At 43.5% G+C, this 27,252-nt stretch overlaps 1 protein-coding gene and 1 pseudogene across 1 annotated transcript in view; both read right to left on the reverse strand.

Annotated features, from left to right (window-relative positions):
• Positions 1-27,252, reverse strand: part of MTUS2 (microtubule associated scaffold protein 2) — a 318,132-nt gene that overhangs the window by 83,155 nt on the left and 207,725 nt on the right. The gene's annotated exons all lie outside the window — the stretch shown is intronic.
• LOC133076534 (2-iminobutanoate/2-iminopropanoate deaminase-like) lies at positions 7,375-7,881 on the reverse strand (annotated as a pseudogene).

Below are 27,252 nucleotides of genomic sequence, written 5' to 3' on the forward strand. Positions count from 1 at the left end.
TAAGACCTGGCCCAACCAAATAAATAAATATTAAAAGCCCTCACCCTCATATTTGGATAATAAAGTCAAGAAGAGGTTGTCAATATGATTTAAAGCTGAAAATTTTTGTCGGGATTCTGATAAGATTATTTAAGAAGCAAATCAAAATGCTTAAGCCATAGCTATTTAACATGATTATAAGTGTTGATTACTCAAATGAAATTAATTAATCACAAATTCCCCAAGAACATTAAACTACTCCTCAGTGGCAAAAAAAAAAAAAAAAAAAAACAGGCACTTTTCCTCCGTCATTGACTATAAGCTGGATTATTTTATTTTCCTGAAAATATGAAAAACAATTGAAGATTTACTGCTCAGTATTTTAAAAAGATAAAAAATTTAGTTCCACAATCAATATATCAATGGTGAACAACAAGAAAAGCTTCTTGAAGCTTAATAACTCAATGTAACATTTGAAAAACAAAACCTGCTATTACTGAATCTCCAGTGGCCTCTTATTTGGAGTTAAGTAAGGATTCCAGGAGATTGGGCAGAAAGACTTCAGGAAGGCAGAAGGAAACCCAGATTTCGTGTTTATTAGAAGTTGAGCTACAAGCACAGTTTTGAGCATATCCCCTTTTTGGTGACCGGGCAGCTATTTGCTTTGCACATTCTGATTTGTCATGAGGACAAGTCCCAAGGGGAAAAGAATAAAGCACATCTTTTTTCTACCCAACCTTTTCCCCTTCCTCATTCTGTCCATGATGTAGGTTTAAACTCTAGAGGTGGTTCAGGGAGTCTGATAGGGCACGGGGCTGACTCAGGTGTTAGCACAGAATTAAATCTATCAGTTCGGTGGTCTCCGTCTGGGGTAAGTAAGCCAGGGAAGCCTCCTGTGGCTCCAAGGACAATGTTAAAATGGGATTTTTGTGGAGAGAAATAAAGCCAGGGAGGCAGGCAGGGGACAAGTAATGGCCTAGACTCTCAAATCAAGGAGCTTGGTTCTATTCTGTTGACCCTGTGACCCTGGAGGGCTGCTGGAAGGTTCTTATTAGGGAAGGGACATGGTGACTGGTATTTCAGGTAGCTCCTTCTCAAAGCAATCAAGACTTGAGACAGGTAAGTACTAGATAGACAGACTGTGGATGGAGTGTCCTGGAGAGACAAGATAAATAGATGTAAGAAAGATATATAGATGTAAGTATACACATTCATGAGAAAAAACTGGAGAGGAATAAGGCAAGGAGGGTGTATCAGTCCAAGTTCTCCAGAGAAAAAGAACCAATAGATATATACATATCTCCAATTACATATCCTATATATATGCATCTGCACAGGTACATAGAAAATGTATGATATGTATAATGTATATACATGTGTATATACATATACATATGTATATATACATATGTTTTAAATATATGAAGAGATTTATTATGAGGAATTGGTTGATGCAGTCATGGAGGCTGAGAAGTCTCAGTCAGCTGTCCGCAAGCTGGAGTCCCAGGAGAGCAGATGGTGTAGCTCCCAATCTGAGTTCAGAGGCCTGAGCCAATGGTGTAGGTCCAGTTTGAAAGCTGACTTACTCAAGACCAAGGAATAGCCCATGTTTCAGATTGAGTCTGAAGGTACAAAAAAGCCAATGTGCCTGCTTGAAGGCAGTTAGGCAAAAGAATGCTCTCTTACTCAGCCTTTTTGAGTAAAAGTCTATTCTGGATCAACTGATTGGATGTGGCCCACCCTTAGTGGAAAGGGCAATCTGCTGTATTCAGTCTACCATTTCAAATGTTAATCTCATCCATAAACATCCTCACACATACACCAAGATAACGTTTGAACAAATGCCTGGGCACCCCATGGCCTAGTCAAGGTGACACATGGAATTAACCAACAGAGAAGACTACCAGTTTCCTAGTTTAGGTGATGAAATGAAATGAAATATGAAATAGAGTGAACAAGCGTTCACTCTATTTGAATAGAGTGAACAAGGGTTCACTCCAAAATGAAATAGAGTGAACAAGGGTAGGAGAAGGTATGACAGGAAGCCCAGGAACACTGTTTGAAATCTGCTGAATCGATGTTCTTGGCAGCTGGGCGGAAACAAGCAGGAAGCTGGATGTACACATTGGGATGCTCAGGGCTAGAGTCTGGGCAGCCCTTAGCAGTAACCTAGTAACCAGGACAGGATTATCCAGGGATGGGATAAGAAAGAGGAGCTCAGTTGAAAAAGAAAGAGAGAAAAGAAATGGTAAGAAGTGGTAGAAAACAAGGAAAATCAGAAGAGTGTGATATCAGAGGCTAAGGAAGTGAAGTTTCTAGAATTAAGGCACAACCAAAATGATCAGCAAAGAGAGTCAAGATAGGGATTGAAAAATACCCTTTACCACCGGCAACTCGGACATCGTTGGGGATGCCCTCCGTGAATGCAGCACCCACAGGAAGCTGATTAAGATGGGTGAAGGAGCAGAAAGATTAGACCACAGGTAGAGATGGGGAGTGACAGGAGCTGTACCTTAGGGAGAAGAGCATGTTTATAGGGTGAGAGAGGTCAGGAAGGAAGGAGGAGCTAAAGAAATAAGTAGGGAGGGTGGTTGATGAGCAAAGCCCCCAGAGTAGAGGCCAGGGATTAAAATCAAGAGCACAAGCCTGTGTGCATGGGGTCAAGAGGTGGAGGGAGAAGACACTGAATTTGAATGAGAGGAAGGGGCTACTCATCCTGAGACTGGTAAGAAACAAGGGAGGAGTAATAGAGAGGTATATTTGCAAGAGAGCAGGGGTGAGAGAAAGTGAGGGAGATCGTGCTTATTAGTCTTATTCTTCATGACGAAGTAGAAGGCAAGGTTTTCTGCTAAGAAGGAGAAACAGGTTTTTCATTTAAGATGGTAGCTTGAGGACGTGCATCTAACTCCCTGCCCTCCCTCCCAAAGTTGAGCTTTAAGTTTATGCGCATTTATTGGAAAGAAATACAGAGAAGTGAAAAACAATATCACAGACCAACTTCATAGAAGACTGGAATACACAGGAGACAAAACAGCTCTGGGTGGCTCAATAATACGACTATTCAAGAGGCTGCCCCAGTGATCTTCTCATCCTTCAGTAACTGGTGTTCCCTGCTTCCTACACTTGCAACTCTGCCATACGCATGATTCGCTTTTTCCTATATTTTGTATTTGTTTTACTGCAGCTGATGCCCACTATTACCTCTAGATGCTTTTCTTTATCACGTGCTTTATGCTTACTCATGAATGGAACTGCCTCTTGGCTTTTGCTCACTGCTTTCTCTTTTTCAGCTTCTTGACTCCACTACCCCTGCGGATTCTATTACTATATCTCAAAACAAAATCCCTAAGAGAGAGGCTCTGACTGGTTCAAGCAGACGCTCTCCAGGACAAAACATGCCATTGGGCAGAGTTCTTGTCTGTTGATGGTCAAATTTGTTGGGGCCAAGGTGCTGGGGTTTGGGTACCCAGCACAGTGACATAATCAAAAGGCACTCGAATATCATTGGTGATTCTTACATAGGTAGTTGTGGGCGGAAAGCTGAAAGGAGGAACAAACCCATGCACAAATTTCATATTCAGAAATGTACAGTACCAATACGAAAAACGTATGGATATTGACACAGACATATGTGCGTGTGTGCACGCGCACACACACACACACAACTTAATTCCTGAATAAATGAGGTAATACCATTTTTTGCTCTTGATTAAATGATCCTATATTGTAAAGATGTCAATTCTTTTCAAATTAATCTCCAAATCCGGGGCAATTAAAATTTAAATCCCAATGAGCCTTTTTTTTTTTAAAACTTGACAAGTTGTTTTAACAATTCAACTGAAAGAGAAAAATGCCTGAGAATAGCCATGAAAATTTTTTTAAAATAATGATGAGGAAATGCTTGATATCTCTATCTCTATCAACTAAACTACAGTAATTAAAACAGTTTGGTCTGGCCCAGGTAAGTTGATCAATGGAACAAAAGGAGCCAGAATCAGAACAATGTACCTTTTGGAACTCAAAATATAATAAAGGTGGCATTTCAAATTCATGGGAAGTAATGGAGCATCCATCAGTGGTGTTAAGACAATAGACTACTTATGTGGAAAAACAAAAAGGTGAACCCTCTACCTCAAATCACATACCAAAGCAAATTTCATATGGATTTAAGATCTAAACATTAAAATTAAAACTATCAAGGTATCAGTGGCAAATATACACTAGTATCATTATCATCTTGGGGATGGAAGGTCTTCCTAAGTATGAAATCAAACCCATAAGACGTAAAGGGAATAGTCATAGACTTGACTACAGACCAAAGCAAAATCTTATATATGTTAAAAGACAGCATAGGGCTTCCCTGGTGGCGCAGTGGTTGACAATCTGCCTGCCAATGCAGGGGACACGGGTTCGAGCCCTGGTCTGGGAAGATCCCACATGCCGCGGAGCAACTAGGCCTGTGAGCCACAATTACTGAGCCTGCGCGTCTGGAGCCTGTGCTCCGCAACAAGAGAGTCCGCGATAATGAGAGGCCAGCGCACCGCGATGAAGAGTGGCCCCCACTTGCCGCAACTAGAGAAAGCCCTCGCACAGAAACGAAGACCCAACACAGCCATAAATAAATAAATAAATAAATAAATAAATAAATAAACCCAAAGTTTAAAAAAAAAAAAAAAAAGACAGCATAACCAAGTAAAAAGAAATCTACAGATCAAAGAAAATATCTGCAACGCTTATGATAGATAAAATGCTAACGTCTCTAATATATATTTTATCATAAATCAATATGCATAAGACAAACAACCAAAGGGAGAAAGCTGTGGGCTTGTCCCATCTCTTCTGAGTAATAGCAAAGAGCGTAAGATTTGAAATTTTAAAAATGATACCCAGGCCCGCTCTGCTAAAGCACCAGGTGCACCTCTGAACTGCTATGCATACTATATCCTAGGGGGAGGGTCTGTTTAACGCGTAGGAATGAATAACTAATGATGACGTTTTAGCATTAACTCTGGCCATTGTTGACAAAGGGCCATCCTACGACCCTCTATTCAGTCCATGGAAGAAAAAAGGCCAGATTTCAGAGATTCCAGGAGAGATTATTATCTGCTCTGATTAGATATTAGGTCCTTTCAGTTTATTAAACAGATGCCGCAGTAATAACATCACACAATCTCCTCTTTTCCAGAACCTCGGGTCTTTAACATTTCATCATTTCTGTGCCGCTCAGAGATGTTCTTAAGGTCTCAATCAATTCATAAGCTCTTCCAAGGCAAAGTCTGGATCCTTATTTCTTCTGTATTGCCTCCCACTGTTTTACTGGGGTTCTTCCTTCATTCCTCATTAAGTGCTGACTGCTTGTAACACATCCATTTCCAGACATAACATCCCTTCTTCCAAATCAGACCTTCTTTCTGAGACTATTTTTTCTCATTTTTGTTATTTGGAAGTTCCTTTAATGAGAGCCTGTAGGTGGCTAAATCTTTTTTTTTTTTTTTAACATCTTTACTGGAGTATAATTCCTTTACAATGTTGTTAGTCTCTGCTGTACAACAAAGTGAATCAGCTATACATATACATACATCCCCATATCCCTTCCCTCTTGCATCTCCCTCCCAACCTGCCTATTCCACACCTCCAGGGGGTCACAAAGCACCAAGCTGATCTCCCTGTGCTATGCTGCTGCTTCCCACTAGCTCTCTATTTTACATTTGGTAGTGTATGTATGTCAATGCCACTCTCTCACTTCTTCCCAGCTTACCCTTCCCTCTTCCCGTGTCCTCAAGTCCATTCTCCACATCTGCGTCTTTATTCCTGTCCTGCCCCTAGGTTCATCAGAACCATTTTTTTTTTAGATTCCATATATATGTGTTAGCATACGGTATTTGTTTTTCTCTCTCTGACTTACTTCACTCTGTATGACAGACTCTAGGTCCATCCAACTCACTACAAACGACTCAATTACGTTTCTTTTTATGGCTGAGTAATATCCTACTGTATATATATATGCCACATCTTCTTTATCCATTCATCTGTCGATGGACACTCAGGATGCTTCCATGTCCTGGCTATTGTAAATAGTGCTGCAATGAACATTGTGGTACATGACTCTTTTTGAATTATGGTTTTCTCAGGGTATATGCCCGGTAGTGGGATTGCTGGGTCATATGGTAGTTATACTTTTAGTTTTTTAAGGGACCTCCATACCGTTCTCCACAGTGGCTGTATCAATTTACATTCCCACCAACAGTGCAAGAGGGTGCCCTTTCTCCACACCCTCTCCAGCATTTATTGTTTGTAGATTTTTTGATGATGGCCATTCTGACCGGTGTGAGGTGATACCTCATTGTAGTTTTGATTTGTATTTCTCTAATGATTAGTGATGTTCAGCATACTTTCATGTGTTTGTTGGCAATCTGTATATCTTCTTTGGAGAAATGTCTATCTAGGTCTTCTGCCCATTTTTGGATTGGGTTGTTTGTTTGATATTGCACTGCATGAGCTACTTGTATATTTTGGAGATTAATCCTATGTCAGTTGCTTGGTTTGCAAATATTTTCTCCCATTCTGAGGGCTGTCTAATTTCATTCTTTTACAGGGAGCTGTCCAGTTTTCCCAGCACCACTTATAGAAGAGGCTGTCTTTTCTCCACTGTATACTCTTGCCTCCTTTATCAAAGATAAGGTGACCATATGTGCGTGGGTTTATCTCTGGGCTTTCTATCCTGTTCCATTGATCTATATTTCTGTTTTTGTGCCAGTACCATACTGTCTTGATTACTGTAGCTCTGTAATATAGTCTGAAGTCAGGGAGCCTGATTCCTCCAGCTCCGTTTTTTGTTCTCAAGATGCACAGAAATCTCTTGCATTCCTATACACTAATGATGAAAAATCTGAAAGTGAAATTAAGAAAACACTCCCATTTAGCACTGCAACAAAAAGAATAAAATATCTAGGAATAAACCTACTTAAGGAGACAAAAGACCTGTATGCAGAAAATTATAAGACACTGATGAAAGAAATTAAAGATGATACAAATAGATGGAGAGAAATACCATGTTCTTGGATTGGAAGAATCAACATCGTGAAAATGACTATACCACCCAAAGCAATCTACAGATTCAATGCAATCCCTATCAAACTACCACTGGCATTTTTCACAGAACTAGAACAAAAAATTTCACAATTTGTATGCAAACATAGAGGTGTAATTTACAACATCAATAACTAGATTCATCATTAATCTTCAATTCACGTTCAATTCCCCTTATTATATGGTATTTCCATAATAACTTCAGATATTTCAGTCAACCTTACACCTCCCAACAAAGATTGTAAAAATTAAGATGTTAATTTAAAAACATTATTAAAATTCCAGACTAAATAACACTGGGCCCACTCAGAGTGATGCTGTCACAAGAGGTCCTTGGACAGCTACTGCTTCGGTCTCAACACTTTGCCTTCCTTTGGGCAAAGCAGCAACCTGAGCAGCTCTTGCAGGAAAACTACTCTGGAAATATTGTTTGTAGATGTCATTGACAGTATTGAAGTCATTTATGTCACCCAGCAAAACAGTTGTTTTTACCACATTGTGAAGTCACAGCCTGCTGCTTTCAGAATTTCACCCATGTTTGTAAGAGCTTGTTTAGTCTCTTCTGCCACCCCTCCTGGCACAAGCTATCCACTTGCAGGATCCATGGCTAGCTGTCCTGAAATGTAAACGGTCCCGTCGACTAACACAGCCTGACTGCAGGGACCAAGAGCCGCTGGGGCTTTCGCGGTGCTCATCACCTTTCTGATCAAAGACGACATGGCTAATCCTTTTCCCTTGCCGCCCCTTGGAGACAACTACCCCACATACTGCTCCTACCCGCGTCTCACGGGTCTGTTCTGGTCTTCTTAAAATTGCTATTTAAGCAAAACAAGTAGCATCCCCAGAAGGGTTTGTTAAGTGGCAGTACCAGCATAGCCTAGTGAACCGATGACAAATATGGATTTTAGGCATTCTGATTAATAATCTTGGCCCTGCTGTGCATAAACGCTATGGATTTTCTTAATAAGGCAAAACTCAGCCTGCTTCTCTATGTGCCCTTGGAGCAAGGAGACCCCACCTTCTCTTCAACGGCATCATTTGCAGTGACTCTGCTCCCAGCCAATGCCTCTTTCAGTTCAAAACATCTTTTCAGATTCAATGTAAATGCATCTTACAAACCCACTGTTTGTCCAGCGCATCAATTGATTTGACTCTTAAGCTACTCTTGACCCTCTTGTACAGCCCTCTCCTACAAATAATTTGGGCCTCATGCTTCCTTACTCTTCCTTCCTTCCAGTAGTCTCTCTTTATTAAAAAAAAAAAAAGATTATTGTCAAAACAACCTTTGGTTTCTCCTTTCTGTCAGTAAAAGGAAACAATGATTGAAACAGCTGTGCCCAGGAGCACACAGCCATCCAGAATGTAACAGTGTCTATGAGATGTTAATAAGCAACATTTACAGATAATCACCGTTATGAGAAAAAGAAGGGATGGAAAAATAAATGCAAATGGCACTTTGTGATGGCATTTCCACTAGGACAGATGGCTGGGGGCAAGACAACAGCCTTGGGCAAGATATATACAGTGAGACACAAAATATGAACCTGTCTTTTCAGTTCAAATGGAGACAAAAGTCAAAAACGTGCCCATCAAAAATCATATACTAACAGAATCAAACTCAAATTCTACTCAGAGGTGATAATCCGATATAAGTCATTCACAGACCATGTGTCATAGGGCATTTCCCTCGTTTTTAGCCCAATTTGCAATGCCTGCAAAGGTGGCTTAATTATTTCTCAGTTTGAAGATAAAATGATGTGTAGTAGGAAAGTCAAAATTGACTTGATTATTATAAGCTATGAACGTGGCTTTTAGCTGTCTTGATAACTAGGAAGCCAAAATAAAGAATTAAATCCAAGCTCTGCGTGTGTAGACAGAAGCCGGACTTTGGATCCTAGAGAACCAAGTTTAGTCTGAGTATTCTTTCCGTTTGGGGAGATGGCAAAGGACTCTTCTGTTTAGAAAGCTCAGTGTGCTGCATTTTATCAAATGGCACTTCATTTACCCACAAAATGAATCAGGGAAACCGTAAAAGATAATGAGAAGAGGACAAAGCCAGCCTTCTGGATGGCATCTTGATTTTTCCACTGGTGAGATCAGCAGCTCCCCAGGAGCCTGGCACTGGCGGACTGAATGCCAACCCTGGGCACAGGCTGGGGTTGAGAGCAGACTGAAGGCCAATCCCGGGGACACGCTGGGGTTGAGAGCAGGCCCGGGGTGGGCTGTAGGCCCTCATCCTGGGTGCTGCCCAACCACGGGGTGATTTCCTGTAGGCTGGTAGAGCTGGGGACAACCCACCTTGGGCTCTGGGGCAGGGGCTGTGCTGGGTGCTCAGAGCCACACAGCTGTGATTTCACAGGGCAGCACGACAAAGTTCTGAGCTCCAGCAAACGGTGCACAGGGTGAAGCGCTGCCACCACCGTATACGCGCTGTATTTCCTTCTTTTTTTTTTTTTTGATTTTTTTAATTGAAGTATAGTTGATTTACAATGTTGTGTTAATTTCTGCTGTACAGCAAAGTGTATCAGTTATACATATACATATATCCACTCTTTTTTAGATTCTTTTCCATTGTGGTTTATCATAGGATATGGAATATATAGTTCCCTGTGCTATACAGTAGGACCTTGTTGTTTATCCATTCTATATCTCATAGTTTGCACCTGTTAATCCCAAACTCCCACTCCATCCCTCCCCCTCCCCCTTGGCAACCACAAGTCTGTTCTCTATGTCCATGAGTCTGTTTCTGTTTTGTAAATATGTTCATTTGTGTCATATCTTAGATTCCACATATAAGTGATACCATGTGGTATTTGTCTTTGTCTTTCTGACTTACTTCACTTAGTATGATAATCTCTAGTTGCATCCATGTTGCTGCAAATGGCATTATTTCATTCTTTTTTTATGGCTGAGTTGTATTCCATTGTATATAGGTACCACATCTTCTTTTTCCATTCATCTGTCGATGGACATTTAGGTTGTTTCCAAGCCTTGGCTATTGTGAATAGTGCTGCTACAAACATAGGGGTTATGTGCTCTATTTCTAGGTGGGACAGGCTAACGGAGTTTCTAGTTTTTATGATGATAGCTGTAAATAGCATTAAGAGGAGTTTTAAATGCTAACTGCCACTGATAGGACCTCAGTTCCTTAGATTGTGGAAGGTACCACATCAGTCTCAGCAAAATGGCCTCACCGTCCACCCAGCTAAGCAATTGGAAGCCAAGCTCTCCCTAAACACCTTTCCTAAGCACCCCACACCTCACAGCCAATCCTTCACCCACTCCTACTGGTCTACCTTTCCCAGTATGGGAAGATACAAGGAAAGGTTTGATCAGAAAGCTAAAATAATCACGTCGTTCTCCCAGTGGGTGAGAATCTTTCTCCTCTTCTGGCAAACAAGAAAATGTCTCACTTCAGTTCACGTCCGGATGAGATGGTGGTGTAGGTGCTGGTGATTCTGTCACTGATTGACTTGACACATGGCCGCTCCATCCTGCCGTTCATCTGCCCCTAAGCTGGGGTGACAGGACAAACGGCCACCAGTGGAGGGAGGGCTCCAGTAATGCCAGGCAATAGGACACCTGCACTAAAGACTTCAGTGCTGGGGAACACCGGGGCCCCTGCCCAGTGTGGGTGTGATGGGGCAGGGGGCTAAAGGAATTCTCTAGCCCCCTTTTCTGATGGGAAGAGCAAGACCAGTAAAGAAAAGGCTTCTGGAAGGAAGCAACCGGGACCTTCTTGGTTGTCTCTGCCATCTCTACACTTCCTACCCCCTCTCTGCCTGGGCATTTGGGCAACAAGGGCGGGCAACTCAGTGATCTGTGGGTGTGGGGTGCCCAGCACCCAGGGCTGCTCCAAGCATCGCTCCTCAGAGAACAGGGACAGGCTGAAAGAGTTATTCTTGGGGCCACTGGGACAATGAAACCAGAAATGATCTGGTCAGACCATAAAAGAACATGTGCTGGGAGAGTATTTTGGTAGAATCATCCTGTCTTTCTTACAAATGATGACACATTTTCAGCCTGCCTTACGATGCTCCTGATAACCTTATCTCACGCTCACCCACTGTAGCCTGGAAGCCAGGGTGGCTCTTGTTCCCTGAGGGGCCCTGGGGGCCCAGCAGCATGACTGGCACACCGGAGACCCAGAAGAAAAATGAAATGAATGGATGAATCTAACTGGGATTGGAATTAAAATTTGGTCCCAACACTAGTGTCATAAACTGATACAGTGGCTCCCCCTAATCGTATTTTGAAAACTATAGTTAGATGTTTTCAGGTCACCACTATTATTTGAGCAGCAGCTGTGGTCTGTTTTCAGCTGAGAATAACTGTCTCAGGTGAAGTGGCTTAAATTAAGGCAGTCTGGACACAGGAGTGGGGTGGGGACACTGCTGGCTGGGGCTGCCATGTTTGAATGATTCGCAGGCTGTGCTTGGGGCGGCACTGGCTGTCTGCAGTGTGTGTGCCCCGGAGTGATGGCGGCAGCTGTGGCTGCACAGGTCTCATGTATCCAAGCTGTTGTCAGGACCGAAGATAAGAGAAGCAAACCACACAGAATAGGAGCCTCAGTGATCACAAGTAGCAGAGGCCTTTGTTTCGGTCCTGTTGCTCTCCAAGGGCCCAGACTGTTAAAGGATGTGGGAATTCAAAATGCAGTTTGGGCCGAGCCCTCCTCCTGGGCTGTTTGGATTCCCACCCTACGTGCTGAAAGAGCACCCAGAGCATGAACACACGTGCTTCTGCATCTGAAGCTATTTTCTTCTGGACAGAACATAACAGATCAGACCCCTGACTACAGAAAGCTGGTATTTTTACTGAACGGGAGCATAAATCCTGACTCTATCAGAAACTTCGGACAACATCAAGAGTCCAATGAACACAGGATCTCCACTGGACTTGGATAAGTAAATGGAATGAACCCACCATGACTTTGTTTCATTATAAAAAAGTCTCTTCCAACGGAAGAGAAGATTATCCTTTTGGCTGTAATATTTCCCCTTGCTGTCTTCCTCTCACAAAATATATTCATTCAAAGAGGATGTTTTATAAATACACACAGATATTTTTTCTCCCTCTCTTTGGGGATTCTGCTGTGGTGCACTGAAAAAGGATAAATCAGCTTAAAAGAATTTTTCAAAATGCAATCCCACTCCAGGTTTAATTATAGACAATATAGGTCAACTTATTTTAAATAGGCCCCAAAGTAGTTGTCCCTGAACTACTTTGTATGTTTCACGTGAGTCAGTTTCCCTATTACTGAAAAAAGTGGACAGTCAGAAGTTAGACAAATGCCTCCTCTCTGTAAGTAGCCTGTGGACGGGTACCCTGGACAGTAGAAGCAGATGGAACTAGAAGATGCTGATTTTATGGTCACTGGGTCTCCGTTCCTAGCAGATCAGGAGGGCGCACCCACACCCTCGGCCGCCCTCTCCTATGCTCCCGTGTGTACACTTTCTGATGGGCTCTGAAATCACAGGGGCTGGTTCCCACCCCCAAAGGAGGTGAGGGGAGACGGCAGGCCTGGTGTGGCAGGAACACAAAGCCCAAAGCCCGTGAAGAGACATCCTCCCTGTGCCGACACATGTTTTTATTCAAATCAGAAGACATTTTTCCAAATGAACCAAAATTCGAGAATAGTCATTTACTCCATTTCTGCCTTGGCTCTCCAGAGCTGTCCATTCCCTCCCAAGGCAGGGCCCCCAGGTTTGATTACAGGTCACCCCAGCTGCCCCCAATAGTTGAGAGTAGGAGTGGAAATAGACATCATTTCCTTGAGGCCCTCACATCTATTTTAAAATATCATTTTCACTAAACTGGCTGTTAGATACTGCCTAAAGCTTTGCATGAGCGTGGGAAAGAAACACACGTACATAAACGCGCACGCACACACACACACTCAATTTTCATGTCATTTGAACTTGGGTTTGCCGTTTGCCATGACTGATCTGTCTTTTAACAAGACCAGAAGGCAGTGAAATAGAAAGTCACAATTCCAAGAATACAAGTCTCATCTTCAAATACATCTCTGCGTTAAGCGGCTGGACGCCGTGACCCAGTGTCTTCTGATGTATACGCTGCAATCTTCAGTCGGCCTCCCACCTCGCTCCTGCTGCCCCTGTCCCAGCACAGAGCTGTGTTTATTCTCTCTTCTCCTGCTCACGTCGGTGTTTCACTGTCTTCCCTCCCACCTGTCCCTCAGCCTGCCAGGTGTGTCCCGTGTGAGTATCAGTTTTTCCAGGAAGCCTCTGCACTCACTTCCAGCACGCCCCGAGCCCTCCTCATCAGTCACACACTGACTTATAATGTCTCATTGTGTCACATGGTCATCTGATCTCACAAATGAGGCCAACTCCGGAAGGAAAGGCACTGTGTTTTACACCAAAGAAGAATCTCTTTGGACCCAGACCATGAAGGCCCCCAGGAGATGCTCTGCCACTTCCTCTTAAAAGTCAGACAACATGTGCCAGCTACAGGTGTCAAAAGCACCAGTTCTATTTAGCCTACTGGACATCTTCAGTGGATGTCTCAAAGGACCTCAAACTCTTCATGTCTGAGAACTCAGTCCATGAACCTCCGCGGAGCCCACCCATCCCGTCTTCCATCTCAGTGAGTGGTACCCCATTCATGTGGTTCCCCAGCCAGAGACCTTGACCTCAGCCCTGGCGGCTACCTTTTCCTCACCCCTTATTCCAACACATCACCACTCTTACCCGACTTACCTCCTGAACATCTCTCCCACCACCGTGGACATCTCTCCATCTCCACATCCATCACGCTGGTCCAAGCCACCACCATCCACGCCCATGTGGACCACAGCCTTAGCTTCCCATTTGGTCTCCCTGCCCGTCTGTTCTGGAAACGTGAGTCTGCTCAGATCACCCTCCACACAGGGTCTTCCTTTTGCTCCTCTGTAAGGAGCGGGCTCCCCATCACTGTTTGGGAGGTCCTGCAAGGTCAGGCCTGTCAACCAGCTCCCCAGCCTAGGGCTCTATCGGCACCCCCTCAGCTCCATGGACATGCACGTCCCCTCCCCTCCGCAGTGATTTTCCACACAGGCCCCTCTCCCCGGCACACCTGCTGCCATCACGTCCCCTGACCTCTCCACCTCTTTCTTCCATCTCAGAGCCTGCACCCCGGAGCTCCCAGACGAGGCTGCACCCTCCAATACCGTTTTTTCTATTTAAAAGACTTGCTCAATCCCTCCACCAAACTCCACAAGGGCACAGACCACGTCTGCTTTGCCCTCTGTCGTATTCCCAGCCCCGAGCACAGTTTCTGGTCCAGAGCAGGCACTTGACTTGAGGATTATTTTCTGATGAAACAGTCATCATCACCAAGGGGTAGCATCTCCAAACCACTTTCGTGGGACTAGCTCGGTTCACCCTCAGAACGGTCTCCTTTTACAGACGAGGAAAGTGAAACAGACAGAGGGTCTGTGGACTTTCCAGACGACAGTGCTGACAAGGATCGGACTGGATCAGTTTTCTGACGCCCAGTTCTGTGCTTTCTCTACACTGCGTTTTCTCACTTTATTGTGCTAAGTATGAATGTAGTCTGAAGGACCTTGCCCTTGGGTCAGACTCCAGCCTGGCTCTGCATCACTTGTGTGACTTCAGGCAAAGCGACCCTTCTCTCTAGGTCCCAACAGTGCCCACCCACAGGGCTGTGGAGAGAATTAAACGGGACAAGGGGTGGTGAGCCCCTGCCAAGGGCTTGGTACGCAGTAAGATACATAAATGTTAGCTAATAACAAGGAGGGATAAGCAGTCTTACTTCCAGTACCTCTACGTGATTCCCCTACGCTAGCAGGTTATTTTCTACACCGTAACTACGCTAAATGCCATAAGCACTACAGCTTCTGATTATAAAGCATCAAACCCTTTTGCTTCGCTGTGTTAGGAATTTTAGCCCTTCTTTGCTTGCTACAGATGCAAACTTTCTCCTCACTCTGGCTAGTCTACTTTATATGCCCCAGAGCTTCCCCTCTCTTCCTCAACTCCGGGACCACCTATATCTGGGCAGAAGCCCAGAACTCTGCCCCTTTAGGCCCCCAGCTATAGATTCCCAGGGGCAGGAAGGATTCTAGCCAGCTACAGATTCTAATTTGGGTGGCTCTACCTCTTTCTTCCTTGGCTATGCCCAATCCTCCTAAAATCGGTGTAGATTTGCCTCGAAGGGAATGCAAAAGCAGGCAGTCACGGCTATTCCCAGGCAGGTGTTTGCTCTGTGGCAGCCTAAGCTGACCTGCCTCTGCTTTGCTGAGAAGAGTACTCTGTGCATCCATCTCGGGTGCATTCCTTCTTCTAGCAGAACAACTTAACTATTGCAAATAGAGGTTAACGACTGAGACGACCAACACAGGACAGCTCACTGGCTACGCCAAACGCACCCCACGGAGAACTGAGTGGGGTGGGGGAAGCCCCCTTTCTCCTGGGAACTCCCCACTTCAAACCTTGTTATCTTTAAAGCAAGCGCTAATACGTGTTACTTGAAATAACAATACAAACTCATGGAGTACGGGTGAGTTCATGGTCTGAGACGGTTCTCCAGGGTCAGCTGAGATTCACAGCTGCCCAATGTCAGGACTGATGTTGGCCACTCCGATGCCAGCACGACTGTGTCCCCTAAGCCTCTCTATGTCCCCGGCTGTGGGACAGGGGTACCCTGGGATCTGAGCGACTGGTTACCCTTGTGTTTCTTCCTGTTGTGAGAGGCTTGTGAAACACCAGGGAAATAGGACAGGTTGAGAGTCAGATGCCTTCAAATCCTGGCTGTGCTGTGCAGCCTTTGCGACTTAGCCTCTCTGAGCTCCAGGGTTCCATCTGCGAAAAGAGACTGCCTCATGTATAGTCTCTGGGTGGTTGTTATAGCCCCGGGGGGCCTCATCTGGCGGCTAGAACATATTACCAGGTCAAAACACATGACTTCACCATTCCTCCCTATTTTCAGTTATAACAATTCTTTAAAGGTATGTTAGAGATATGAACTGCAAAAATTCAAGTATTCCCAAGTATAGTTTTCTTATTCTCTGACTGCCCGTAATCTCTACCTCAAGCCTCTGATTTTCCTCAGTTTGGGGAAAGGCAGTCTAGTTGCTTTTAGGTGAAAGTTAAATCGCATAATTTCTTAATGTAGATTGACAGAAATCAGCCATTTTCCAGTTCGAAACCCCCCTCTCCTGGGTTTTCTTCTCTCCTACGCCACCCCGGCTTGATTCCGAGTGGGTCCTGGCGTGGGCAGGGGCGGGTGGCCTCTGCCTCTCCTTCCATCGTGCTCCCAGGCTGGCAGCCTTTGAGCTGTGACTCATCCGGAAGGATTCTGAGTGTCGTCTTTCACATCACACCCACTGCTGCATATAACCATGCCTTAAGGGCTGTGATCCCTGGCTCTGTCCTCACAGCGTCCTCACTGTGGCCTCTGGTTGTCATGTCCACGCCCATCCCATTCCACCTCATGTTGGTGGTGTTCTCCATCCTCTGAAGCTCCCGGGAGTCTTATTCTACCCTCCCCGCTCTCCACCCACCTCTGCTCTGTCACCCTCAATCCACTGCAGCTCAAGGGAGGTCAGGGAGGTTTGTCACCACCAGGAGTCCAAGTGAGATGAGCAAGGCAAAGCTCCCCATCACCCTGGGATCCCCCAAATTATGAGGGTTCCACTGGGTTTTAGCCTCTCCCCTTGGACTTATCCTGAGGCAGGTGCATATAGACTAAGATTGCATCTTGAGATTCTTCTGGAACACTCTTCCCCCTTCCCAGCTTGGATAATTTCCCTCTAATTGAGGAAGAATGGGAGGCTAGAGATTAACAGCTGCCCAGATTAACTGCCCTTTTCAAATCTTTTTCTGTCTCTCAGGCTTTTCAGGGTGAAGCTGAGAATCTGAGTCCTTGTTGAGCTCCGAGGCTGTACTATTTCAAGTGGTACCTTGTCAGAGGTCAAACAAGTCAGAGGCTGGGCCAGAGCACGTCGATGAATGCTTTGAAGATGACTCACCACAAACTGACACTTTACACACTGTCCTGCTATAGATGTAACTTATTCCCGTGAAGAAGTGAGAACCTGTCTCACCAAACACTAAATCTATTTGCCTTTCCTATAAGCTTCAAAAGAATAAGACCCAAAGGATAATAAGAAAATGACCATATGGATTGTGACTTTTTCTTTTCAAAAAAATTTACTTAAAAATTAAAAAGTAGTAACATTGACTGTGTTGTGTGGGGGGGGGAGACATTTTGTGTACGGTTCTATGAATTTAAAAACATGTATAGATTTATGTAACTACCACCACAACCAGAATATAGAACAGCTGCACTACTCCAAAAATCTACCTCTGCACACCCGCCCCACATCCCTGAACCCTGGCAACTACTAATCTGGTCTCCATCACTATGGTTTTGCCTTTTGGAAAATATCATATACATAGAATCAAAGAGTATGCAAATTCTCGAGTGTAGCTTCTTGAACTCAGCATAATGCCTTTGAGAATCATGCAAGGTGTTATGTATATCAATAGCTCATTCCTTTTTAATACCTGTAGGGTCTGTGGAGATTTCCCCTCTTTCATTCCTGATGCTGGTAAGTTTGTCTTTTTGTTTGTCAGACTTACAATAGGTTTATCAATTTTACTGACTCTCTCAAAGAACCGGCTTTCAGATTCATTGATTCTATTATTTTCTGTTGTCAATTTCATTGATTTTTCCTATCTTTATTATTTCCTTTCTTTTGCTTGTTGTGGGGTTATTTTTGTGCTATACTGTACCTATGATACATGCTACATTCTTTTTCTAGTGTCTTGAGGTAGAAGCTTAGATCACTGATTTAGACTTTTTGTCTCTTCTGAGTTTTTAATACTATATATATCATCCTAGGCACTATGTTAGCCATGTTCCACAAATTTCTAAATGTTGTAATTTTATTTTCCTTCAGTTTAAAGTATTTTCTAATTTCCCTTGAAACTTCTTTTTGACACACGGGTTATTTGGTAGTATGTTATTTAATTTCCAAATGTTTAAAGATTTTCCTGTTATCTTTCTCCTACTGATTTTTGTCTAATTTCATCAAGGTCAGACAACATATTTTGTATGATTCTAATTATTTTTAATTTGTTAATTTTATGACCCAGAATATAGTCTATCTTGGGGAATGTTCCACGTCCACCAGAAAAGAACGTGTATTCTGCTATTGTTGGGTACAGTATTTTATAAACATCTATCACTTCTCGTTGGTTAATGGTGCTATTCACTTCTTCTATATCCTTGCTAACCTTCTGTCTACTGCTTCTGTTTATTACTGAAAGAGGAGGTGTTGAAATCTCCAAGCATAATTTTAGATTTGTCTTTTTCTCCTTTCAGTTCTGTTTTTGCCTGGTGCATTTTAAAGCTCATTGTTAGACGCAAACACATTTAGGACTGTTATATATCCTTGGTAAACTAACCTGTTTACGTTGTGTAATATCCCTCTCATCCCTGGTAATTTTCTCTGCTCTGAGGTCTACTTTGTCTGCTATCAACACAGCCACTCCTGCTTACTTTTGATTTATGGTTCCATGTTATAACCTTTTACTTTTAACCTACATCTTTCTGTATTTTAAGCAAGATTCTTGTTAACAGCAGATAGTTGGGTCATTTTTTTTTTATTATTTATGTTTCCATACATACCCTGACAATCTTGATCTTCTAACTATTATGTTTTGACCAAAGCTTGGCAAAAATTTTTTCTGTAAAGGACCAGATAATAAATATTTTGGACTTTGTGGCCTATATAGTCTGTGGTACTACTCATCCCTGCTGTTGCAGCGAGAAAGCAGCCACAGGCAGTACATAAAGGAGTGCACGCCACCATGTTCCAACAAAACCTTCTTTACAAAAATAGATTTGGCCCATGAGTCACTGTTTGCTGGTTTAAATCATTACATTTAATGTAATTATTGATATGTTTGAATTTAGATCTACCATTTTATTGTTTTCTGTTTGCTCCCTCTGTTTTTGTTCTTCTGTTTCCCGTTTCCTGACCCTTTTCGGTTTATTTGAACATTTTTTAGTATTACGTTTTAATTTGCTAATTACACTTTTGACCACATCTCTTTACATAATTTTTTAGTTGCTGGTTTGGGAACTATAATATAAAAATTTAACATTTCACGGTCTAATTAAAATCAATATTTTACCACCACATATGGAAAGTAGAAACCTCACTGTCAAAATGGGTCTCTCTGCAACCTCTCCTCTGTGTAGTAATCTTAAGAATCACATCTACGTGCACTGAAAACTCCATCAGACAATGTTGTAATTTTGGCTTCCAGCTTTTAAGTATATTTTAAAGAGCTCAATCGGAAAAGAACAGTCTATTATATACCCAGATATTTACTATTTCTGTTGCTCTTCATTCCTGTTGTTCCAAGTTTCCTTGTGGTATCATTTCCTATCTGTCTGGAGAACTTCCTTTAACAGCTCTTTTAGAACAGGTCTGCAGACAAAGGATGCTTTTAGTTTCCTTTCATCTGAGAATGTCTTTACTTCACCTTCAATTCCAAAGGATGTTTTCACTGGATATAGAATTCTAAGTTGGTGGTTCTTTCTCCCAGCACTTTGAAAATGTTCTACGGTCCTCTGCCCTCCATGGTTTACGGTAAGAACTCTGTAGTCATTTGAATTGTTTCTTACAGGTAATGTGTAACTTCTCTCTGACTGCTTTCGCAATTTTTTCTTTGTTTTTAGTCTTCAGCAGTTTGATTATAGTATATCTGGACGTGGATTTCTTTGGGCTTATCCCGTTTGAGGGATACTGAGATTCTTGAATCTGTAGGTTTATGTTGTTCACCAAATTTGGCAAGTTTCTAGTCATTATTTCTTCAAATGTTTTTTTCTGTAAACACTCTTTCTCCTTTTTTTTCCCCCTGGGACTCCTATGACAGAAATATTGGACCTTTTTATTTTCTCTCTCAGGTCCCCAAGACTCTCTTCTTTTTTAAAAAAAATCTATTTTCTTTCTGTTGTTCAGATTTGACAGTTTCTATAGACCCATCTTCAACTTCACTGACTCTTCATCATCTCCATTCAGCGAATTTCATTTTTTTGGCTATTATATTTTTTACTTCTAAAATGTCCATTTGAGTTTTTATATCTTCTATTTCTTTGATAAGACTTTCTATCTTTCCATTCATTTCTTTTTACAGGAATTTTTTAAAAATTTATTTATTTATTCATTTTTGGCTGCATTGGGTCTTCGTTGCTGTGCGTGGGCTTCCTCTAGTTGCAGTGAGCAGGGGCTACTCTTCGTTGCTGTGTGCGGGCTTCTCGTTGCGGTGGCTTCTCTTGTTGCGGAGCACAGGCTCTAGGCACGCAGGCTTCAGTAGTTGCGGCGCGTGGGCTTCAGTAGTTGCGGCGTGTGGGCCTAGTTGCTCTGCGGCATGTGGGATCTTCCCGGACCAGGGATCAAACCCGCATCCCCTGCACTGGCAGGCGGATTCGTAACCACTGTGCCAGAAGGGAAGTCCCTCTTTCCATTCATTTTAAGAGTACTTGGCCTTACTTCTTGGAGCATTTAAAAAATAGCTGCATTTAATGTCTTCATCAAATAAATCCAACAACTGTGTCATTCTGAATTTACTGTCTGTTGGCTGACTTTTCCCATACAAGTTGAGATTTCCCTGTTCTTTGTATGCTAAGTAATTTTAGATTGTGTCCTGGGCATTTTGAATATGACATTATGTGACACTGGGTCTTGTTTAAATCTTATGTAGAATTGATAGCAGGCAACCGATCAGGTAGAGTTCAGGCTATGGTTCCATGCAGCCTTCTATGGGTTGTGCTTCCAGCATCAATTCAGTTTTCAAAGCCTTTAAAGTGCTGTTAGGATCTGCCCCACACATGCACCTAACAATGGCCAGTCTGGCCTTGGGTGGTGGCCTCTCCTGTTCTTCAGTTCTTAGCATCCACATATGCTGTGGGTGAGAGTCACACACATGGAGCTCAGGGGTGAGCCCAGGGGCACATAAACAATTTTAAGGGGTCACTTTCCCAAGTTCCCCCCTCTCCCCAATCTCCACCATCTGTTCCAGTTCCCTGGGGCTCCTCTTTCTAGTCCTCCAGCCAGAAAGCTGGGACATTAGTTGCCCTACTCTGCTGTGCACTTTGTGGCTAAATTGCAAAAAAACCCCAGAGAATAAAACAGTGGGGTTTGCCTCACCCTCTTGGGACACAGCTCCTTCCAGCAGAGAGGAACGTTCCCCTCTCTCATGGTGTGGCAGGTTGCTCCTGCCACCACTACTGTTGTCATGACCACAAGGGTGCCTGTGGGTTGGGGTATGAGAAAATGGAGAAAAGAAAAAAGATTTACTTAGCTCTCTCTGAGTGCTAGGAGTTCCCTTTCCCACTCCTGTAGCCAGAAACAGAGGGCTTCTCCTGGAGACCCCTCTGCCCATATCCAAGTGTCCACTTCCAGGTTTCAAGCTGCACTGAATTCAGGCCAAGGAATACTGGAGAGAAACCCTTGTAAATTCACCATCAGTTCTGCAATGCTTCAAATTCTGGTCTTCTTCCCAGTCTGCCTGCTATATATTACTTTTTAGCATTCTCAAGTAGCTACTCCATGCATTCTGGGCCAGCTGTACAGCTGCATTTGGTGGGAGAGACAACATGGAGTGTACTTCCTTCATTTCACCTGGAACCAGGACTCAACTGGCATCTTGGGGATCACCTGCTCAGTTTGTGTGTTGGGTCTTCACATCAGAAATGGTCATTCTGAGGAGGTGCTGATTGCCAATAGCAAACATTAAGATCTGAAAAAGAGAAAAACCTATCCACAGAGAAGAAAACATTCTGAATATCTCAGGTCTGAAAAATTGCTCAGGCTGTTACTTTTGGTGGGAAGCACAGCATCATGTGTTTCTTTACTTTTGTGAGCATCTTTATATTTATTTGTGAGCATCCCTTTACTTTTGTGAGCATCTTTATATTTATTTATTTTTCTTTTATTTTTTTAATTGGAGTATAGTTGATTTACAATGTTGTGCTAGTTTCAGGTATGCAGGAGAGTCTTTATATTTAAAGACTTGTGGACAATATATAGTTGGGTTAAAAAAAATCCTTTCTATCTCTTTCTTTTAATTAGTGTGTTTAGACCACTCACATTTAATGTGATTATTTTTCTAGTTGGATTAATATCTTTGTAACTTTTCTAATCATTGCATTTATTCTTCGTTTCTTTTTTCCCCTCTTCTTCGGCCTCCTTTATGCCTGTAAAATAGATATAGAATTCTGGCCCTGCATTTCTTTCAAACTGAAAAAATAATGGGGAAATACTATTGCAGAAAAGGTTGAGAAATGATGTCACTTCCTATTCATTTTGTCAGCACAGTTCTCATGTTGTCTCTGTTTTCAAGAGAGCACTGCCATGTCATAGAGTCTCAGTACATTTGAATTTTAAATGTTTCTTCCTCTGTTCCTGGTAAAGCAGATGCCATGGGCCTTCATGTTCTCCAGGGACTGAATTACAGATATAGATTGTTTGACTCTCAGGTTTGTGCAATATATAACTGCTTTTATGAATTATCTCATAGGGAAACTGCTTGCAGTGTGTGACATCAATCTTATTTTTGCTTAGTACTTTGATTGTCAGGAATAAAATGAAAAATGAAAGCAGTTGTGTGATTTTAATATCAAACCTAATTTCAATTACGTCTGTGGAACAGGCAGGTCTGCAGTTCGCACTTTAGTGAACAAGGGGCGGAGAGTGGCACTTGCCTTTTGTAAAACACCCTGGAATTTAAGGTAATATTTGGCAAGCACTCTTCTGGGGGCACAGATTTCATTTCCAGCCAATGCCCTGTAGATGTCACCATTGCCACTTCTCACAGGGAAACGTTCACCGCGGGCTGACAGAGGCCAAACTTGCTAAACCGTTTGGTTGTCAAGGAACCAGGAGAATTTGGTCGTCCTGACCTGTTCAGATACTCCTGTGAGAGTGCCAAACTCTGGGATATTTCCTCATTCTGTGTCATTTTCATCCACTGTCTGGTACCTGGTATTACAAATCACTCCAACCTACAGAAACTCCTCCCTCATTTGGCTTCTTTGAGGTGGGACTTCTTCTGTTTTCAACAACCTTTCTCACCATCTCCTGCATTTCCTTTCTTTCCTGCTCCTCCTCCTCGGGCTGAGGGGCTGTCCTGTGTCTGCCTTCCTCTTCCGTACACATGCTCCTGTCAATCTCATCCCTCTATAATGTCACTTCTATACAAATGACTACCAAATCTACTTTTCTACAGCTTCCTTTTTCCTCCCCTGACATCTAAACCCATGTTTAACTCCCTAATGGAGCTCCCAGCATCACAAAGCACAAAGAATCTTGGAAACCAACAAAGGGGAGCCACACCAGGTAGGCAGGGATGCTGCATGTGGGATGGCAGGAACCCATAAGCTGAGCTAATTTAAAAGAAGCAGAAATTCAGAGCCACAGGTAACTATAAAAAAATAAGCTCATCCCACCTGAAATTCCTGAGAGGATGGGAGATAGGGAGGATACTCCTGGAATGTGGGATGGGATTCTCAACAATTTCTCCTGAATTCCAAAGGGACAAGTGACACTTGAATAAAAGTTTATTTTTGGAGGAAAAATGTCCATCCCTACAAGTACGTTGGTCCTGGACCTTGAGGGTTCACGGATGCACAAAGTGTGCAGTTTCAGAGAAAATAGTTAAAAAGAGAACCTGTGACCTCTTTAAATATTTCTGAACTATAAACACACAAATCCTAAGTGAACTTAACATTCCCTAGTTTTGTGACTTCTGTTTGGGAGCTGCTGGGGTGGGGATGGGAAAGGTTTACCACTTATCACATGGAGCCTCTTGGACCTGTTAAACCCTAATGAGCCCCCTAATTGGCTCACAGCCCGGGTGCTGGGGTCCTGTATCTGCCCTCTGCTTTGCATCAGATCCTCCTCCCCACTCCTCTCACCCCTTGCCTGGATTATTATTACTACCAGCAGAGCTTCCTAAGTGTTTTCTCTGCCTGGGGTTTTCTTTCTACCATCCATCTCATACCTCACTACCATATTAATCCTCCTGAAATGCAACCTCAAACACTTCAGTACTCTGTCCAAAACTCTCAGTGCCTCCTGACTGTCTCATATTGAGCCTCTCTTTACTTTGCTTTTTTTTTTTTTTAATTGGGGTATAGTTGTTTTACAATGCTGTGTTAGTTTCTACTGTACAGCGAAGTGGAGTTCCCTGTGCTATACAGCATGTTCTTATTAATTATGTATTTTATACATATTAGTGTATATAGGTCAATCCCAATCTCCCAATTCATGCCACTTCCCACCCCACCCCCTTTACTTTGCTATTTAAGTCCCCAAACCCTTCCACCTCATTTCTGGTACTGACAGTCCCAGACTCCAAGCTTTAGGCAAATCAGACTCTTCACTCCCCGCAAAACCAGCCTGCCCTGTCCCAGGGCTGTGCTGCCCGCCATCCGTGCTGGTTCCCTCCACCTCTGCCTACAGAAACCTTATTTCCTCTCAAGGGCCAGTCCACGAGCATCCGTCCTCTCTGAATGGGTAAGGTACACACTGACGTGTCTTTGGAGTCAAGAGATAATCCAAAGAGTGCGTGTGTGGTAAAGAGGAGGCTCTCGGTGTAACTCACTCAGGCAACGAAGGTCCTTGCACAAACGGACCACACTCCCGGTCCTCCCCCAGATGGAAGGCATAGCACAAGTCACCGCTTCACCTGCACCTTCCAGAAACAGACGCCCAAATCAGGGGAGGGGAGGGCTTGGCCTCATTAGACAGCAAGTCCACAGCTCTCTCTCCCTGTCTCGTTGCACTGGCAGTATCCCTGAGAAGTTATAGGAGATAATAATATCCTTTGAAATTCACTCCCGTTTTAAACGTCCCACAGAAGTTTGTTACTTGAAAGTGATTTTTCCCAAAGAGAAAACTCTAACGTGTTTTCTGAACGGTGATGGTCACACAGCAGATACGCTTAAAGTGTCTAAGCCAAGGAACAAGCATAGCTGAGCTGAGCATTTCCTGGCCTTTCAGTTACAGCATCGCCTCACAGAGTTTGAGGAAACGGAATTAAATCCCAGGCCCTGGAGCACGAGCGCCCCTCCACTCTAGTCTTGCCCCTGAAGCTGGACCTTCAGTCACACCATTTCATAGAAAAACTTGAGGTCTAGGAAGTCAACAAACTCATCATCTCAAAGAGGTTTTGGAATGGAGGCAACCGTATCTCCTATCTCCTTAAGCAGTAATTATTTTTTTAAAGTTATCATTCCTTCCACTTCTTCTTACTTGGAGGGGAGTTACAGCATTTAATTTATTTTAAAATACATTTCCAGTGACATTTAAGTAGAGACTTGGGTATCTGTTAGAGGGCCTGGGTCCACATAGGCTGGGGGGGTGTGGCCTCAGTGTGCCACTCCCACTGCCCTCTGCTGCCTCCCTGGCCTGGGGGACCGTGACACCCCGTTCTGCATCTTAGAGAATTTCCAAGGCATGCACTTCCACTACAGGCCGCTTTTAGCCAAGTGCAGACCTCCTTTTGAGAGGAGCAGATGAAACTCATCTTTCTTCTCCCATATGTCCATCTGTATTCAAAAGGAGCATCATTTAATCAAACAAAGAAATCATTTATGACAAAGCATAAGAGAAATGAACTGAATTGGGGCAATTAGTCTCAGCCTTAGTCAAGTATCTATTCTTATCACCTTATTATGAAATTTACATTATCATCAGTGAATTTGGGTCTTATCAGGCCCCAGTCTTGGGGATCTTCCATAAAAGCTGAGAAGACTTCGCAATTTAGAGTTTTATTTTCTACCTACCATGATCGCTTCCATAACTGACACCCCACGCCAGGGATTCTTATTACTTCAAAGAGCTGCTTGGCATAGCTGGGGCGGGGAGGGGGTGTTCTAACGCTTGACATTGGGAATATTTTGATATTTGGGGGTTAGGCTAAGCATTTCCTTAAGCTCAAGTCCTAAGGGTAAGAGCTAACACTCATGGTTCTCCCAGCAAAGGACAGTGGTCACATTGACTTTTGGGACACAAAAGTTCTTTTAGAACAACAATCGTTGGAATAGCCAATTTACTATTTCATCCACATTCCCATCAGGTCATATGCTGAACTGTCAGAAATGCCAACCTAGGTGCTCACTTTTTCTCTAAGGCTTTAGTTATTCAAGGTAAAATTAAGGAAGAAAAGATAATCACAGGGCACTGTTTATAAGGGGGAGAAGCACAAAATACTATATTTAAATGGACATTTTTAGGATTTAGGGAGCAACAGAGAGCGTACAGTTTTCAGGGTTTTTTTTTTTTTTTTTTTGGCTGCATTGGGTCTTCGTTACCGTGTGCAGGCTTTCTCTAGTTGCGGCAAGCGGGGGCTACTCTTCATTGCAGTCCTCAGGCTTCTCATTGCGGTGGCTTCTCTTGTTACGGAGCACGGGCTCTAGGTGAGCGGGCTGCAATAGTTGTGGTTCACAGGCTCTAGAGCGCAGGCTCAGTAGTTGTGGTGCACGGGCTTAGTTGCTCCGCGGCAATGTGGGATCTTCCCGGACCAGAGCTCGAATCCGTGTCCCCTATGTTGACAGGTGGATTCTTAACCACTGCGCCACCAGGGAAGCCCCTCGGTTTTCAGTTTTGATCAGGTGTAATCACTGTCCTGAAGCTCCCCTCGGTGGGAAAGTGTCCTGACACATGAACTCCCTTGGCAGCTGGATACAACAGCTTCTCTACTGCTTTGGAGCCCTAGGGCAGACCTTCATCCTGATGATCCACGCGAATGTATTAAATGGCAAAAGCAAGCAAGCATGCATTTATTTTCCAAAAGGATTCTACACAGCCTGCTCGGATGGAAGCAGCCAGCTGTGGAGCAGGGAAGGTGAATCTGGGCCACCTTCACCAAGAGGAGCTGCCGTCTGTTATAAAGGAACCTTCGCACTTCCAAAAACAGCTCCGAGTCCCTGGATCTCCATCCACAAATCATTAACTAATCTACCCTGGGCTTAAAGACAGGGAGGGGCCACCACTCTGCAGACAACAAGGCTGGCCTGTCCTCTGCCCGTACACACTCTCCCCCTCCTCGTTACTCACAATAATCCCACCCAGCTCTCCGTCCGGGCTCCTGCCAGCCTCCTTCCCAGGCCGCCCCTTCCCACTCACAGGGCTGGGCTTCT

Source organism: Eubalaena glacialis, chromosome 16 (genome assembly GCF_028564815.1).
Source record: "Eubalaena glacialis isolate mEubGla1 chromosome 16, mEubGla1.1.hap2.+ XY, whole genome shotgun sequence".
In the NCBI taxonomy this organism is placed as follows: Eukaryota; Metazoa; Chordata; class Mammalia; order Artiodactyla; family Balaenidae; genus Eubalaena; species Eubalaena glacialis.